Genomic DNA, 19,087 nt, shown 5'->3' on the forward strand with positions numbered 1-19,087 from the left:
GATATTTCTGTAGTTAGGTCGATGCTTCTGCTTATTGTTGAGAGCATTAAAGCCCCTTTTTTTATAGTAGAATTCAATGCTTTGACGTTTAATATAATTCAAATTATGTCGTAGAAGATGACGATAGTCGAGTGATGCTACCAAAGAGGGTGAAATCAGAGGAACACAGATGGGAAAAGTAGTAGTGATTTTACCTGAGCACGATGGTAGAGTGAGTCGACCGTTGATGGAAACAACAAATTGGTCAAAGATCAAAAACCCAGAGGTCACTACGTTTGTCCTCTGGGTATAGATCTTCATGATGAAACTCTGAACAAGCTCCCCATATGCTTCGATTTGAAAGAACATAAGAGAGATCAGACGATTTGAGGTTTCACTTTTTGGGTATTTGGTTTCAGAATTAGGGATTTTGAGCTTCATAAGTGGAAATGGAAAGAAAATAGCAGGATTCATTGGACAAGGTCAAGATAGATGGCCATGCATGCTTGATTCGAAAGAACAAAGAAGAAATCAGACTGTTTGTCTCTTTGAGCCTAGGGTTTCACAATTGGGACTTTTGAATCTAGTGATGAAAACGGAAAGACAACAACATGATTCGCGGATGTAGGGAGGCAAATCGAGTGTTTTTGGTTTGATTTTGTGACCTTGCACTGATTTGTACAAGGATTTGGGACTGATGGAGGTTGAAAGGATAAGATAAAAGAGAGAGCTTTGGGAAATGGGGGCAGCGGTTCAAAGAGAGAAATGATGAGCGTTAGGGGTAGTTGAGTTGGTCTTGTGGGTTTAAACTCAGAGACGGGATATGGATCGTTGTATCGTTTGATCAATGACTTTGATAAATCAAGACTTTATGAGTTTAAAGATATTATTTTGAGAAAAAGCGAGAATTGTTGGATCTGTGTGATCCAACGACTGAGATAATATTTGATGGTAGGTTATAAATAAAAGAGAAAACATGAATAAATATAGACCGTCGATGGTTTAGATCGATGGCCCAGAATGTTTGTGTTTGTTTTGTTAGTGGGAGTGATATGTGACGTGGCACGAGTTCATTGGCTCAATGGAGGTGTCCGCCGATCACCAAGGTGGAATGGAAGGGGTGGACTTGGACTGGTTAAATGGCTTTGGGCCAGTGCTTTTGGGCTGAAATTAATTTAGTAAATAGCCACATTATATTTAACTGTGCAATTGCAATCCTTTTAGTATTTAACCTTTTAAAAATTAATTTAAAATAAACTTAATTAATTTTACCAAAATGTGATAAGAATTATAATCATCAAATACACTATAAATTACTGTAATTAGTTAATTAATTATTAAATATCTTATTTTCATATTTACTACAATAATTCCAGATTTATTTTGAAATGATGGGCTATTTTATCAAAATTAAGAAATAATCCTAATAAATTAATTATAAATCTATGTGTTGAATATAAAGGTTATTTTAATGATAAAAACTAGTAATAGTAAAAGTAATATACTTTATAATTATACAATATTAAATTATTAGTTTAACACCATTAATTACTTAATTTATATAAAAATAAGTATTTATTAATCAAAAAACATTTTCAACATACTTATTGAAAACTATTAAGTGCAAGTAAATTAATTATAAAAAGGAGGGTCAAAATTAGTCGTCAACAGCTTCCTCTCATTGACCGGAAACGATAAAAGAGTTTTCGGGCAAACAATTTGAACCAAGACAAATTTTGTCCCGACTTTAGGCATACATTGCATGAATGACATATGGAATTAAGGAATATTGTGAGTTTTAGAATTAGGGAAGGAGTTAAGAAAGACTTTGGGTGTTGGGGGGGGGGGATTTTGGAGAGGGGCCGAATTTTAGCTTTGAATTGCTTACATACCTAGGGCTTAACGAGGATCATGCCTCATACCTAGGGCTTAACATCCCCAGTATTGTATTCTAATGATACTGCAGGACGAAACATTTTGGTACCCACGATGACTCTGACTTGCGGCTTGATTCGAAAGATTTGATGAATTAGGGTTCCACTGATCGTATTAGAGTTTGAGTTTGGGTCCTTGGCCCACTTATGATTTTCTTGTCTCTCACTATGTTGTAGCTTGGTTTGCTGCTAAGAAGAACTTCCACATCACGATGTTTGGTCCTGCAAAAACAAAACATACACATACCCATATGTTGTAATACAGATATGTAAAGATGTAATGTAAATGATGCAGGAATGATGATGCCCGACTGCCGGCTAGCTGTTATTTGGTATCGGGACGACGGGATATGTGAATTTGACTCAATTGTCAGTCAGGCGTTGTACCGTTTAGCAGCTGTAAGAGCTTTAGGTCTCCTCATGATGGGAGTATTTCCGTGCAATGGGAGTAATTGACATGTAATATAGAATGTAACTCTGTATAATGGGAGTATCTCCACGCGATAGGAGTAATTGCATTGAAATGTAAAGTATCTTCGCATAATGGGAATTTTCGACTTATAAAATATAAAATGCTTGTAAGCTGCATGAGAAAAACATCAAAACATAAAAATAAAGAAATAAGGAGCATGCCCAAGAGATACTCTTGACTGTAAAACTAATTGCGGATGTCGATCGGCCGAACGTGTGGTGGGATTGGACGACTATCTATTTGTAATCTCCGATATGGCAGTGTGGCGGTATGAAATGCTCTAGTTGGTGAAGCAGACAGTTTGCTATATACATGCCTTTGATTGGCAAAGCAAACGCTTGGATTTGTACAGGGCGCTCTAACTAATTGAGCTGCTAATTTGCTATATACATGGCTCCGGTTGGTGGGGCCAATGGCTTGCTATAGAAAAAGTGCTCTGCTTGGTTGAACAGACAGTTTTCTATATACATGGCTCCAGTTGGTGGGGCCAGCGGCTTGCTATATATAAAGTGCTCCGCTTGGTTGAGCAGATGGTTTGCTATTTATAATATGCTCTGATCGTATCGGAGGCCTGGTTCTAGAACACCTGCAAAGAATTTGGGAGTTAGTCTTCAGTCATATGAGGAAATAAATTAACTAATGAAGGAGAGATGATAGTTATGAGAGTGTAGCTTATCTTTCATTGCTCCCAGCGTGCCCTAGTGTTTCCTTATATCCTATCGATCATGCACTTAAAGAAAGATACTTAGCAAGGGGTGTTGGTTTATGTTGACCGTAGTCTTGGCTTTGCCCCAAGTCTGGTCGGATTGTGCCGCGAAGTTTGCTAGGTGGAATGATATTTTTAGAAAAACATATTTGAAAATCGTCTATTTTTATGGCAAATGTCGTCGTTCTGAATTATGATATGATTATAAATTCCCTCAGACGCGAATGCTAGTTCTGGAAGACTATGTCCCGTTGATGTCGATTCCTATAGGTGCCTTTGATGATGTGGCTTCTTGCTATTGGTCCTAATCTAAACGAATGTGTTACAAAGTTTTTTCTAGGGTTATGACTAAACCTTTTCAAGTTGCCTATGTATCCAAAATGAAATCAGGTCCGAATGTAGTTCATGGGTAATGATAAAGAAATTATGATGATGACCGAGACTGACTCAGGCAGCCTACGTATCCAAATAGAACTAGGTCTAAATATAGTTCGATTATAATATATGCAAAATGGTGGGATTGAAAATGAAGTGGTTGAGTCTAACTCAGACTGCCTATGTATCCAAATGGAATCAGGCCAAAACATAGTTCAATTATAAAATATGACTGAATCCGATGAGGATTGCCTACATATTCCTGCCAAAGGAAATCAAGTCGTAGCGCAGTTTCGAATACATACAAAATGATATTTGGATTTTCCATTAAAAAAGAAGAGGGGGGAGAGACTGGACCCTACAGGGGCTGCCTACGTATCCTACCATGGGATGTCAGGTTGGGTGTAGTTCTATTACAATCAAAACCTAATTCTACTGTCTTCAAATGTAGTATATCTTCATTGTATGTAAATTGATGGGATTTGTGCTGACTCTTTTGCCCATTTATTCTAAGATCATAGCTCTTCCTGACAATACTCGATGGACCACACAAGGACCCTGCCAATTTGGGGCAAACTTTCCCTTGGCGTCTTCTTGATGAGGTAATTTCTTCTTTAAAACCAACTTCCCTGGTTTTAATTGCCGAGGTTTCACCTTCTTGTTCAATGCACTGACCATCCTATTTTGATATAGTTGACCATGGCATATGGTGTCCATTCTCTTCTCATCAATGAGCATGAGTTGCTCCTGCCTAACCCGTATTCATTATGTGTTATCTAACTTGGCTTCTTGAATGACCATCAAGGATGGTATCTCGACCTCTGTGGGTTTCACATTTTCGGTGCCATATACCAACATGTATGGTGTTGCCTTAATGGATGTTCTCATTGTGGTCCAATAACCTAACAAGGTGAAGGATAACTTCTCGTGCCACCCCCTGTGGTTGTCTACTATCTTTCATAAGATTCTTTTGATATTTTTGTTGGCTGCTTTAACCGCTCCATTCATTTGCTCCTGTAGGCTGTGGAGTTACGATGGACGAGTCTGAATTTTTCACAAATCTCCCTAATGAGGTCACTATTGAGAATGGTTGTACTGTCAGTGATAATGAACTCCAATATCCTAAATTGGCAAATTATGTTGTTACGGACAAAATCTGCCACTACATTCTTCGTGACGACCTTGTATGTAGAATCTTCGATCCATTTGGTAAAGTAGTCAATGGCTACCAAGATAAAATGATGTCCATTTGATGCGGCAGGCTCTATAGGTCTGATTACGTCCATTCCCCAAGCGACGAACGGCCAAGGTGAACCCATTACATTCAGCTCATTAGGTGGAACCCGAATGAAATCCCCGTGAATCTGACACTGGTGACACTTCTGCACGTAGCGAATGCTATCACTCGCTATATTCATCCAAAAGTATCTGACACTTAAAATCTTCTTGTTTAAAGTGAATTCGTTTATGTGAGGTCCACATGTTCCTGCGTGTATTTCTTCTAGCAATTTTGTTGCTTAAGTATCATCTACACATCTTAATAGACTCAAGTTCGGGGTCCTCCTATACAAGACTTCCCCGTTAAGGAAAAAATGGTTTTTGCTAGCCTTTTGAGTTCTCGCTTCTGAACATTGGTGGTGTTCTTTGGGTACTCACTTGTTTCCAGAAACCTATTGATGTCGTAGTACCATGACTTTCTGTCCGGCTCTTCATCTACATCGAAACAGTACGCATGCTGATCCCGGACCTTTATATTAATAGGATCGATGTAATTATTATTTGGATGCTAGATCATGTATGACAAGGTTATAAGAGCATCGGCAAATTCATTCTGGACCTTGGAAATGTGTTTGAACTGTTTCTTGGTAAACTTCTGGCACAGCTCCTTCACGCAATGCAGGTACGGGAGGATCTTGATGTTCTTGGTTGTTACACCCCATATTTTCGTACGTGAAAGTACGCCATAAATAAATTGATGAAAGCTCGAAAATGAGATGTTACATCCCGAATTTTCGTATGTTAAAGTTTCGTCGTAAGTTAGTCGACGTAAGTTCGGTAATAAAATTATTTTGGAATAATAAGTATTACTCTATTTCAAACATGTGATAAATAAATTCGTGAAGGTGAGAGGGTAAGCAAATCAAAGAAGATGAATTTCGTCGAAGTTTAACAATTTGGGATAAAATATGGTCCGAGCTATAATACTCAGTACTTATAGACTAATGCCATTCAAGGTACCATATGACCATGATAGTGAGGTGTATAAAGTATGTTAAAAGTGAGTAGTATTTTAAGTAATTCGAGATAATACTTAATTATGTGGATAACTGGGCAATTAATGATTTTTTGTGGGTGATTAGCTAATTAATTACAATGTTTTGGATAAGTCCCCCCCCCTCCCCCCCAAAAAAATGTGGCAGCCCTAGGAGACCTTGGTGATGAGTCTTAAATCAAAAGACTAGGTGGCATGTGTCAGGGGAGTTTGGTGGCTAGTCATCACAAGTGGGGACCACTCTCTTTGGTAAAATAAACCATCTTCCTACATTATTGAAGGAAATAACAATGTCCAACATGAAATATTACAAGGTCCAACGTGAAATTCTCTTAAGGAATGATGTTACAAGGTCCAACGTGAATTCTCTGAAATGCTACAAGGGTCTAACGTGAAATGCTAATTCAAAGAAAGCCCGGTACAATCTTTTTCAAGAATATCATACGGATTTTTCCCTACTTCGATCCGCCGTTATGTGTCTTCGCAAAAGAGAATCGGTTCAGGTATGTTAAGGCTATCCCTTCTTTCTTTTGGCATGATCTATACGACACAAACGAAATGAGCAAATGCATAATTTCCATAAATGACTCTATTCATAGAAATACTAGAGATGCTTATGTTCTTGATTCCCCATATGTCATATTATTCTATCGTCTGTTCATGGGTCTCAGAAAATACGTAAGTTGATAAAGTTTATTTCATGATATTAATGAAAGGCATAATGGTCTTATGACACTCCGAAAGATTTTAATGACGTACTTCTCATGCATTGCATTCATTTATGCATGTACATTGACCCATGATCAGATGGCGTTATATACGCGTATATATGTATATTATATGTATATGGGATATGGAAAAAGATACGAGTTATATACGTACCACTACCTGATCAGCTGGTATACGTTGATGATTTGCCCACAGTGGCCGAGATGATATGATGGGATGCCCTCAGAGGCTTGATGATGTTATGAACGCATATACCCATGCATGGTATGACATTTATACACATATGCATGACATTATAATATTGAATGATTCACAGAGCTATTCAGATATACATGTTGAGTTTTTTACTCCATGTTACTCTCATGTCTATTGTTTACTGATTTTCATTCCTTACATACTCGGTACATTATTTGTACTGACGTCCCTTTTTCCTGGGGACGCTGCGTTTCATGCCCGCAGGTCCTAATAGACAGCTTCCAAGTAAGCTATCCGCTCAGCGAAAGGTGTTGGTGCGCTCCATTTGCTCCGGAGTTGCCTATTTGGCAGTATGCATTGGACATGTATTGATTGGTATGTCGGGGCCCTATCTCGGTCTTATGACGGTTATGTACTCTTAGAGGCTTGTAGACATATGTCATGTATGTAAAAGATTGTATGGCCTTGTCGGCCTATGTTTAGTATACGAGTGATCATTTTGGTCTTATAGACCCATATGTCTAATGTATAAGTTGGTATTACATGTTTTATTCTAGTCATCCTACGGTAGCCTTTCTGTCTCATTTACTTTTGATAGCATGATACGAAACGATATGTTATGTTGGTATTTGGTTGAGCAAGGTACCGGGTGCCCGTCACGGCCTATCGGTTTGGGTCATGACAAAAGTGGTTTCAGAGCAGTTCTGTCCTAAGGAGTCTATAAGCCGTGTCTAGTAGAATCTTGTTTATGGGTATGTTATGCAACACACTTATAAGCAGGAGGCTACAGGGCATTTAGGACTGTCACTCTTTCTTCTTACTCTAGATCGTGTGGTAGAGCTCAGTTGTAAGAACTCAATTTCCTAAACTCTATCTTATTTGTAATACGACGATGCCTACATCCAGAAAGACAATTGGTAAGGGATTGAATGCGGTTGTGGAAGAGTTGAGTGAGAGGGACTCGATTCTACATGATGCTTATGATAAGTAAATGTGAGGTCTTCAGCAGATCATGTGTGTATTATAAGGTGTAAGCTTCTTGATAAGGATCCCTAAGGCAAGAATATCTATCCACTCTCGTGGTAAAAAGTAATGAAAAAATCAGAAGATACAAGTTTCAACAAGTAAAAGAAGCAAGGTGGAGAAGGGTACGAGGTACCTAGTTAGTAGAGATGAACATTATCTACAATTCAAGCAGAGAAATATATGCATTTTGAGTTATCTTCAACAATAACAGAAGTATAATTGGTCACACCCATTTCAGTTATGCCCTATGGGGGCTAACAAGTATAGTTTAAGAGAAAGACGGGATATCAGGATCCGGCTGGGGTTAGGGTAACCCAAATTGGTGAATGGATTGCTTGTGTTAGTTGACATTTCCGAAGGATATTGCAAATGTGCTAATAGATCTCCTTGTGAGACACCTAGATGGTGCACTCTAAAATAGTACAGCTAGATATGACTACTACAAAGATAGGCACTAGAAGCCTTGAAGGGATAAATATTACCTTAGTGTGTCTCCCGTCCCTAGTAGAGAAAGAATGTTAGGAAATTCGAAGAGCCAATGGATGGAGCAAGGGGAGATAAGAGCAAAAGAATGTCTTGTTCGAGTTTTTAGAATAAAGTGATAGACATAGATGTTAGCGGGAAAATAAGAAGAAATATAATGAAGCCTTATGAGTAAGTTGTGATACATGGATGACAATGGTAGATAAAAAAAATAAGATGGCAGTATTACAGAGTCTATAATCAAGAGAAGGAAAATACAAGAGGTGACAGGCCTTGAGGCAACAAAAGAGTATAGGTCATAAAATCACATCCTCATTTTGAGAAATAAGTCCGTGACTCTAACGTGATTACCAGAAGGAAATGTTAGACCCAGAATAATAGAAATCAGTATGGATTGGTGAACAAGATAAACTAAACATGAATTAGGGACTGAGTGGTTTGAAAATGGTCAACATCGTGAGAATTTCATATTGCGTTCTGGCAATAATAGAATGGGCAACAGAAGAAGACTCATGAGAAATTCAGAGAATGGTCATTCAGGAAGACGTTTCCCTAAAGCAAGCAATGTGAGCAAAGTTAAGCTAAGGGAATATGTGTGCCAGCTACTCTAAGTGTCACCCTCGTGGGTAAGGGAATTTTTGTTACCCTTGGTACAGAAGGATTGCCGCAAGGCGAGTATGAAAAGATGCCAAAGATGAAAAGGAAAAACATCTATAGGTAGATCCTCGTGGCTCCAACTCTTTGTACTCCCCTAAAGGGTGGAATATGGAGTGATGTGGCATTAAGTCAGAATTAAGTGATTCTAGTGACTATGGAATGGTAAAGGAAGAATGCGATAAAAATAAAAAAGGAATGAGATTGCACTTATCCAAATTCTACAGATATGCTACGATTCCAGAATATTATGCAAGCACGATGTCAAGGAGAGGAAGTGAGGGTTCCTGCCTGAGATGTTATTGATAAATAAGGAGCCAGTACGAGACGTAAGTTAGACAAAGGAAATAACCCAAGAAAGATTACGTGGAATATTGATATGAGAATGGACCAACAAGTAGTTAGCAGTTGATTCAGGAAGAGCCTAGTTATGGCTAGACAGGAGGTTACAGATGAATCAGCAAATCGTGCAAGATAAATGTAGTAAAACCCGATATAGTGAATTCAGCCTCGCAGTAATGTCATTGTAATACTTGAGAAATATTTAGATAGGAGTTGGGATAGTAAAAGGTACCATATGAGTGTTATGGATATAGAAGGAAATGCCACTAGGAAGACAATCAAAATATCAATTCAGAAGCAACCCTACAAGCATAAAGGCATGGAGGTAAGTAACTATCGATAATTATATGCGAGGAAGGACATCAAAAAAAAAAATTCGTCGAGTATACGATGTAATAAGCTCGCAGCTTTACAAGAGTCAGAAGGTCCTCCCTAAGTACTACAATGAAAGACTAGTTGAGGAAATAAGAAAGAAGGCTTCCACCTAAGCTCGGTGACCTAAAGAGGAAATGGCCTTATAACAACAGTATCACAACAGCATTGTATGCACTCCATAAGAATGTGGCACCTATTGTAGCTAATGAACGAGAAGTAAAATCAAAGGTAATGTTCGAGATCATATGAGTTGCACGAAAAACTCCGGCATGCGTGGGAACTAAGATAAGCTAAGTAGGTACGCAACAAGGGGCATAAAGACCAGGAAAAGTAATTGCTTACATTTAAAAAAAGCTGAGAAGGAACGAAAGGAATTATTCAATCAATGATCCAAAGTTAGCTCCACTTAAGATTTCGGAGTACTATCCATGCAGCATATATGTTGACAATCATACAGCCGTAGAAGATTCCGGTATAAGTTAAAAGAAAGAATTGAGCCCAGGTCATAGACAAAGGATTGAATTGTTAGAGGATTGTATCGTGGATATTCCATAGCGTCCATGTAAGGCTAAAGTAATGACTAATACCGTGAGCCACAGATCAGAAGATAGCTTAAACCTACATAAAGGCTGATCAAAAGGAAGAGGAAACTAAAGAGTTACAACAACGAAGTAAATCAGGAGTCTGATTACTAGATCTAGAAAATTATAGAAATTGTGCTTGAGAACATGGCAAAATCACTCTTAATATCAGAGGTGCAAGAGAGATAATACAATAACCATATTCTATAATGGCTCTATAAGGAAGCTAGTTAGAAGAAGTACCAGCCTTATAAGAAGTCAGTATGAAGCTCTCATCGGAATGTGTATACACCAGAGGTGCAAGTATTATAATAGAGTTTTAAGTTATGAATATGAATTATACCTATGTGGAAAGGAGGTCATGAAAGAGATAGAAGATGTGATGCGAGATTTTAAGGTAAGTAAGGTAAAAGTGAACAACATACGAGATATTCAGATGCAAAAGGTTGGGATGCTTTGAAATACTGCTATGGAAGTATAGTGTCGTATCACCCCAGGTGGATCAGGAAAATCACTTCAAATGTTCCACCATGCAACGTGAGCCCTAGCCGCAGTGTTACATAAAAAAGGTCAAGTTATTAGTAGTAGATTGCATATCAACATTAAGGTGAGTCAACAATGGATGGATATAAGTTACAAAGTATGAGATAAGATTAGGCAATCATTCTTAAGATGAACTGTAATGAAGGAGCATTAAAGGACTTAGATTTATACATATAGGATAAGCAACGAGAGTAACCTGGAGTTTGGTAGCACACCTCAGTAACGATAAATCGAAGCAAGAGTGATGGTATACTAACCTACCTAGATGTAGTAAATCCATAAGGATTTTTAACCAAAGCTATGAAATAATATATAGCAATATTCGTAAGTTCAACAAAGCACCAAGCGAAGAACTTCAATATACCAATAGACACCCAGAGGGACAGCTTGTCATAATTCTATATATGTTCACCAAGTAAAGCCTAGAGATTAGCTAAAAGTTGGAGGAAAAAAGAGAGAAGAGTCGCATAGGTGCACATACAAGGAAAAAGTCGTACAGGCTGCAAGACAAAAGGTAGCAACAGAGCGAGATTGGAAGAATCCCGAACATTGGGTTAAGAGTTCCTAACTCAGTTTTGGTTAAAGTACCCGAATCTATTATTGTTTTTAGCATTTAATCAGTGTTTTGAGTTGGAAAATTTTGAAAAACCCTTTTGGTTAAATTTAAGGATTTGAGGGCCGAGTTGTGGTCAGAATTTAGTTTGGTATGGTTAGACTTGTCGTTGAATGAGAGTTCGTATTTCGTAACTGTCACGCCCCGACCTCAAGGAGCGCGACCGGCGCTCAACCGAGATAACCCGGCCGAGCAAGCCTGTACAATACCTTCTACCCGAACTCTCTCATGAACAAAGCAAAGATCTATCTCATTAATTAAACAATGAGGAGGATCATACGAACAACACCAATTCATTATCAGTAGTTACATTATTTATAATGTTTGAAACACATTCACCTTCATAGTTTGAAGTGGAATATGTGGCACAAATACAACATTACTAGTTTGACTTTCCCAACACCAACATACAACTCACCCTATGTCTACAGAGCCTCTAATAGATACAAAAGAGTACAATGATAGTGCCGGCAATAAGGCCCCGACTATACCTCAAAACATAATATACAAGGAACGAAAGATACATGACCCCGAAATGAAGTGGGGATGACCAAGTCAATTGAGAAGAGGGTGTACCGATATCAATGATCAAAGCCACTTGTTGTGGAACCACTTGTATCCATTAAAGATGCAGCGCCCCCGGTAAAAGGGACATTAGTACATATGGAATAGACTAATATGAATGACTAAACACCCTCTAAATAGAATGAGTAATAACACAAGGAAGAACAATCATAAAATCAAAGGGATCCTCAAACATTACCAAAACATCGAGTTAGGAACAAGACAAGTTTCAAGTAAATTTCTGTATTTTAGGTTGTGAGATCTTAGCATCGATATACCACCGTGATTTTAGCACGGAGTTCGATCACGCCCTGATCAGCTAGGCCATCTCACTCAAAGACATCAACCACAATCACAATCATTATCTCAATCTCAATCATTGATTCAATCATAATCTCAAGCACAATCACCACCATGTGTGCGGCATGGCGTCTGATCTCGACCCTCTCTACTAGGCCATCTCCCTACAATGCCGTGTGGATCGACATCACCCTTTTCTATCCATCATCTCATCACAATAAAGGGTAATATTCTAAACACATCAATCTCATACCTAATAAGGGAAATAGTCACAATTCACTCCTACACCGACACATGTAGTTTCGGGGCTAGGTTACTTCAATCTACCCTTCCTCGGAACTAACGATACTCCCAAAGTGTTGATTTATTTAAAGGATTTACAAGTCATTTAAATATCTTTTACACGTCTCTTTGTTTCATTGGCACTAATGGCCCCAAATGTAATGTCATTCTTGGCACGTTGGCCGTATTTCATATTTCATGTTCACCTCTTTCAGTTTCAAACATCATCACGGATCATCAACAACAAAGCATTTCTATTCAAGATTTTAAGTACACATGTGAGAAAATGAGAGTCTTATGCACATTGAGATTTCTTACCCAATTTGTCATAATAGCTTTCATTTGAAACATGACTTGAACTTATAACATTTAGATATGCAACCCATACTTTGAACACATTCTCAAATAGTGACATAACATAACAAGAACATTTGGAGTACATATTGAACATATATATTTTGACACAAGGCTTATTCGCAATAATAAATTTATAATGAACAACTTGGGACTTACAAGGGCATTGTGGGGTTCAATTCTAAAAGAGGAGTTTAGCCAACATACCTTGCCTTGAGCTTTCCTTAAGTTACTACAATGTTCAGAAAATCTTAGCCACTTAGATCTGTTTAGAAATATAGAAAAATTGAACACAAATTAGGAAGGAGTTCATGGTTCTAGCTCATTTGAGAATTTTATCAAATACTAGGTGTGCATTAAGGTTTCAAGGTCCTCCTATGGTGGATTCCTTCATCCCACAACCTAATATCTACCCTTTTTAGCTCAACAACCTTCCTACAACTTTATTGGTACATGCATGCATAGATAACACTCCCATACCTAAGAATCACACTCCTCATTATCCATCTTCTACCCCAAACTCAAAATTGAAGACTAGGGTATGAAACATTACCTCTTGGATGAAGACCTTGTGACTTTTTCTTGTGAATTATTCAAGACTTGAGAAAAGATTGATAAACAATTAGTTTAGGAACCCCTTCTCACTCTAGAGCACTTCTCCACTCTAAAAAAATCAGATTTTTACCTTACAAATGGTCTTCAACGACTATATATCGAAATAGGGTCGGGTTACAAAATTAGAAAAAATGAAGCCCTGATGCAGATCTGCAGTCGCATATGCGACCGCATTACACTTTCGTGGTCCGCAAAATGGATCGCATAATGGTCCTTTGGAACTGGGCACTTCTGCGCAGGTATGAAGCAGGTCTACGGTCTGTAGACCAATTCTGCGATCGCATAATGGACCGCAGAACCTCTTTCCGAAATTCCTCAGAGTAGATCTGCGACAAATGTGCAGCCCGCAAAACAATTATGCGGCCACATAATTGACCGCAAAATAACTTCCTAAGTTTGTCCATTTCTTTGCTTCACTCTGCGGCAGATCTGCGGTCCGCAGATATGTTCTACGATGTAGAATGGGCCGCAGAAATGTCCTGTTCTGCCAAAACGTTTCTTCAACTCCCCAACACACTGTTCAACCCAAAAAATCCGTACCACGGCTCGCAATCATCAACACATAAGTCTACCTTGGCACCACGAAACCTCGGGTTTTAGGTAAAATTTTACGGGGACTTACATCCTCCCCCACTTAAGATCATCCATCCTCAAATGAGGGTCAAAGTTCACCATTAGCATCCAATGTGACTCAGCTGCTAAATCACACACCAACAGTTCCAAATTTTTGACTAACTCCCTAAATTTCCAAAAACTTCACCAGAGTTTCCCCCGTAATTGGGCCTATCCACTTGTCAGAGAATCCCAGAAACCAAATCTAACACTACATACTTGAACCAATGAGGCAACATAACATAAACACAATGCCAATTGTGGCCTCACAAGTAGTATATTACCAAAAAGGAACACCCTTATCATCAACTGTACAAGTGAAACATAATTCATAGAAGGTAGACTCTTAGCATTTTCGTAGAACACAACTTCATAATTACATGGCTATACAAACAAATGAGGGTACTTTTTCTTCATTTCTTCCTCAGCCTCCCAGATGGCCTCTTCAACCTGTTGATGTCAAGACCCAAATCAAAGGGCCGCAACGGGCACTCGGCGCCTTAGTCAACCGAGTACCAACATAATGTATCTTTCTTATCATACTATCATGGATAAACGATCCAGAAAGGCCTTCATGAGATAACAAGAATAAAATATAAGGGAATACTCGACCTATGACGTCCCAACATGATATACAAACTTATACATATGACATACGGGCCTATAAGGTTGACATGGTCATTTGGACACTCAAAACATAGGCTGACAAGGTCATACAAGTATCCATATACTTGACATTTGTCTACAAGCCTCTAAGAGTACATAAACGTCATAAAGGTTAGGATAGGGCCCCGCCATACCAATCAATACATATCCAAAGCATACCAACCAAACAGGCAACTCTGAAGCAAGTGGAGTGCACCAACACCTTCCGCTGAGCTAATAGCCTACTAGGAGGACTGTCAACCTGTGGATCGAGACTTGCGGGCATGAAATGCAGCGTCCCCAGAAAAAGAGGCATCAGTACGAATAAAGTACAGGATATGAAAGGAAGAAAAGCATAAATAAGAACAATAATGTAAAGAGAGGTAGAAATAATACAACCTGTAACATCTGAGTGCCTCTGAGGGCGACTTACACGAAGTACATGACACATAAATATATACATATACTTTTAAAAACATACGCCTCTGTGGGCATCATCATCATCATATCGTACCCGACCTCAAAGAGGATTCAGTAAAAATGTACCCGGCCATCATAAGGCTTGGTAGAATCGTACCCGACCATGTGAAGCTCGGTAAAACCCAACTAATCAGTAGTTGCACAATAGGTGCCGTACTCGACCAACTATAGCGCGGCTCGATAAGGTCGTAGCACCCTCGATTAACATTATTGACATCCATACCATCAATATGAACCTTAATAGGAGTCAAGGATCGTACATACTTGTTTAGAATAACTTTATAAGAAAAGAACGACATAGGCAACCTTAATTGCTATGAGTAGATCCGTTATGAAATAGCGTATCATTTATGTTGATTTCACTTTAGATCATACCAAAATATAGAAGGAAGTTCCTTAACATACCTTTAAAATCTTCTATCCAATCATCAAGCAAGCTCAATATGATCTTCTTACATCTATAATGAGTAAACCGACTTCGTTGTCATAAGCGTCGTAACTCTCATATTTGGAAACCAATATTCTACAAGAAAACTAAAAGCACCTCCCCTATTTGTAATACATCCCATATGTTACCAAAATTCACCAAACAACCCAAATAACAACAAGATAATTCATAATAAGCTCTCTAATTACTTCAACAACCATTTTGAGCGGCAAGCTCGATTTACGATTAACAAAATATGGTTTGAATCCAATTCCTTTTCCATGAATCTGCCTATAACATCTACAACATTATACTTATACTTAACATATCATTTTCATCCCAAAACATCATAAGAATAATCTTCAAATATAATCCACACGCCTAGCACCTTAACCTTTATTGTCAACCTCTTGTTTTTTCATGCTATCTTCTTCAATGAACTTAATTAGCACATAGATAAGCTTAAAAACAGCAGCCATAATATAATCAAGATATTTATAAAAATTACCAGCCACAACAAACTATATATGGCCTCAACATAGCTCATAAAAAAAGATAACAATTCCTTGTGCCATGTCAATTACTGTCTTGTAGATTTTCTCTCAAACAACTCAACCTACACATGATTAATCTTAAGCATCATCAAGAACACGATTTAATTACCTTAATCAGTAGATACAACTTGAAATCCCCAGCTGGTGTAGCTCACAACAACCCTCAATCACACCACAACACTATAGGATTTGTATTCTCTTCTTGAATCAACTTATGTGTTCAAGTTGGTGTGTAAACACTTGTATTTCGCCTTAAAACTCTAATATATGAAAGAGATACGGATTATTGCCTTAATAACAATAACAACACAAAATCGGAGGTTACTTACCTTTGAAGAACCCTCCAAAATAGCTACAAGATGAAGAACTACGATTTAGCAAGCACCACGGGATTTATAGCGCTGGATTCATGTTTTTATCTTAGGTTTTCACCCTAGAATCATGGAGTAACCCTTGGAGATCATTTAGGAGAGTTTATAAACTGTTTTGGACGAGAAAAATGAGTTAAAACGAATTAGAATTGAGCTAAATACAAGTTGGAGTTTTACACCGACTTTGTGGGTCCCATGGGAGCTGCTTGCGCAGTCTCACAAAAATGCGAATATCTCTCTATTCTGATATCGTATAGATGAATGGTTAAATTAGTTAGAAACTAGACTCATATGTCTTCAATTTTGTAGGTATATCACCCCATTATTCCAAGTACATTTGGAGAAAATCTCAGTTATATTTGACCTAATTTTCAGCACATTTATGAATGTAACTTGTGATGACCTTTGTCAACTTTTGTTCCACAGCTCGCTTGACTTAAAAACATAGCACACGACTATCAAAAGAATAAAATAAATCATAAAATAACCTCCTTATAATGTTAAAAACCCTAGTATCACCCCAAAAGTACATGTTATAACATTCCAACTTGTCGACTTTCGACGAAACTTATTTTCTTCAATTCTTTTAGCTTCTAAGCCTTCCAACTCTCTTGGTGCTTGGTATTCATGATCTTAAATATTTGTAACCTCTAAGGTAACATGATTAACTTACTTTGTAAACTTTTCAAAGATGATTTCATTTATGAGTTTACATCAATTGACTTACGACATACTCTTGCGTACGAAAACATGGGGTGTAACAGTTGGTTTCACCATAGTACTTTCACGGAGGCAATTTCTTTATTTCTCAGCTTACAAACTTGACTATCAAGAATAGCAATTGAAATTTTGTCATAAGTCAATTCTTTGTTAACCTCAATATTCTCAACTGGAATAATAAGCAACAGATCTCCAACCACCTTCTTCAACATGGATACGTGAAACACCGGGTCCACTAAAGACATCTCTGGAGGTAGTTCAAGCTTGTAAGCCACCCGACCAATCTTCTAAATGATTCTGTACGGTCCGACATACACTCAACTTCCCTTTCTTACTATACCGCATTATACCCTTCATGGGGAAAACCTTTAAGAAAACCCAATCATCCTCTTTAAACTCCAAATCCTTGCGACGCACATCCAAATAAGACTTTTGATGACTCTGAGCGATTTTCAACCATTCCATAATGTTCTTAACCTTCTCCATAGCCTAATGCACGAAGTCTGGCCCTATCAACTCTGCTTCCCAAATCTCAAACCATCCAATGGGAGATCTACTCTCCTATCGTATAAAGCCTTGAACGGTGCCATATGAATACTAGCATGATAACTGTTGTTGTAGGCAAATTCTACGAGTGGAAAATGATCATCCCATCTACACTTGAAGTCAAGAACACAAGCGTGCAACATATCCTCAAGCGTCTGAATAGTCCGATCTGCCTGCCCGTCGGTCTGCTGGTGAAAAGTTATACTAAGATTCACTTGAGTGCCCAAACTAGCTGAAATTTATTCCAAAGATTAGCTATGAAATGTGCCCCTCGATCTGAGATAATAGAAACTAGAGTGCCATGCAACCTGACTATTTCCTTGATATACAACTGAGCATACTGTTCTACTGTATCGGTAGCCTAAACAGGTAAGAAGTGAGCCGATTTAATGAGTCGATCCACAATCACCCAAATCAAGTCGTACTTACGAGGCGTGCGAGGTAGTCCCACCACAAAGTCCATATTGATCATCTCCCACTTCCACATTGCAATTTCTATGTTCTGTACCAACCCACTTGGCTGTTGGCACCATGAAACCCTGGGTTTTAGGTAAATTCTATTGGACCTTACAGTAACGTTTTGTAAATTTCCAAGATGTGGGCCCCGCATTGACTTTTTAGTTGACTTTTCGGATTTTAATGTGAAGTTTAGCATTTTCATATGGAATTGATTCCTATAACTTGTGTTGAGAATATTTAAATTTATTTTGGCTAGATTCGATCCATTCAGAGTTGGATAATCGAGGAAAAGGCCTACTAGTGGATTGAATTAACGCAAGTTGAGGTAAGTGACTTGTCTAACTTTGTGTGGGGGAAATTCCCCTTACGATTAGTGATTATGATATGTGAAGGCTGTATACTCAAGGTGACGAGTTGTACACGGGCTAAAATGTGAAAATATTCGGTTAAAAAAATGTAGATTTCTGTCATGTATTAATTGAGTTATTTTATCATGTTATATTTGTATCAGTAGTCTATTTTCATATGTCCTATTTGCATTACCTTTTTCTTGCTAATTGCTCTACCTATTTAGTTAATGCTTTATTTTCTTTGTTTTATATTCGTTATTTGACAGCTGAAATTCTTACTTGAAATTGTTAAATTATGAAATATTTTTAAATGTTGAAATTGGTGTTGAGATATACAGACCGTGAATCACACTGAGACAAAGTGTTAAATTGTGAAGTATTATTCTATTGTGTTGTTCACTTCCAAATATTTTGTTAAGATGTTTTATATTGTGATTGGGCCATGGGCTCCTTATTGTGGAAAATAATGCTATTGTTGAATTCTTTGGCATGTTAAAATATTTGGGCACTTGAGGTGCGAATTGTGATA

The sequence above is a fragment of the Nicotiana tabacum genome, chromosome 21 (genome assembly GCF_000715075.1).
Source record: "Nicotiana tabacum cultivar K326 chromosome 21, ASM71507v2, whole genome shotgun sequence".
Classification (NCBI taxonomy): domain Eukaryota; kingdom Viridiplantae; phylum Streptophyta; class Magnoliopsida; order Solanales; family Solanaceae; genus Nicotiana; species Nicotiana tabacum.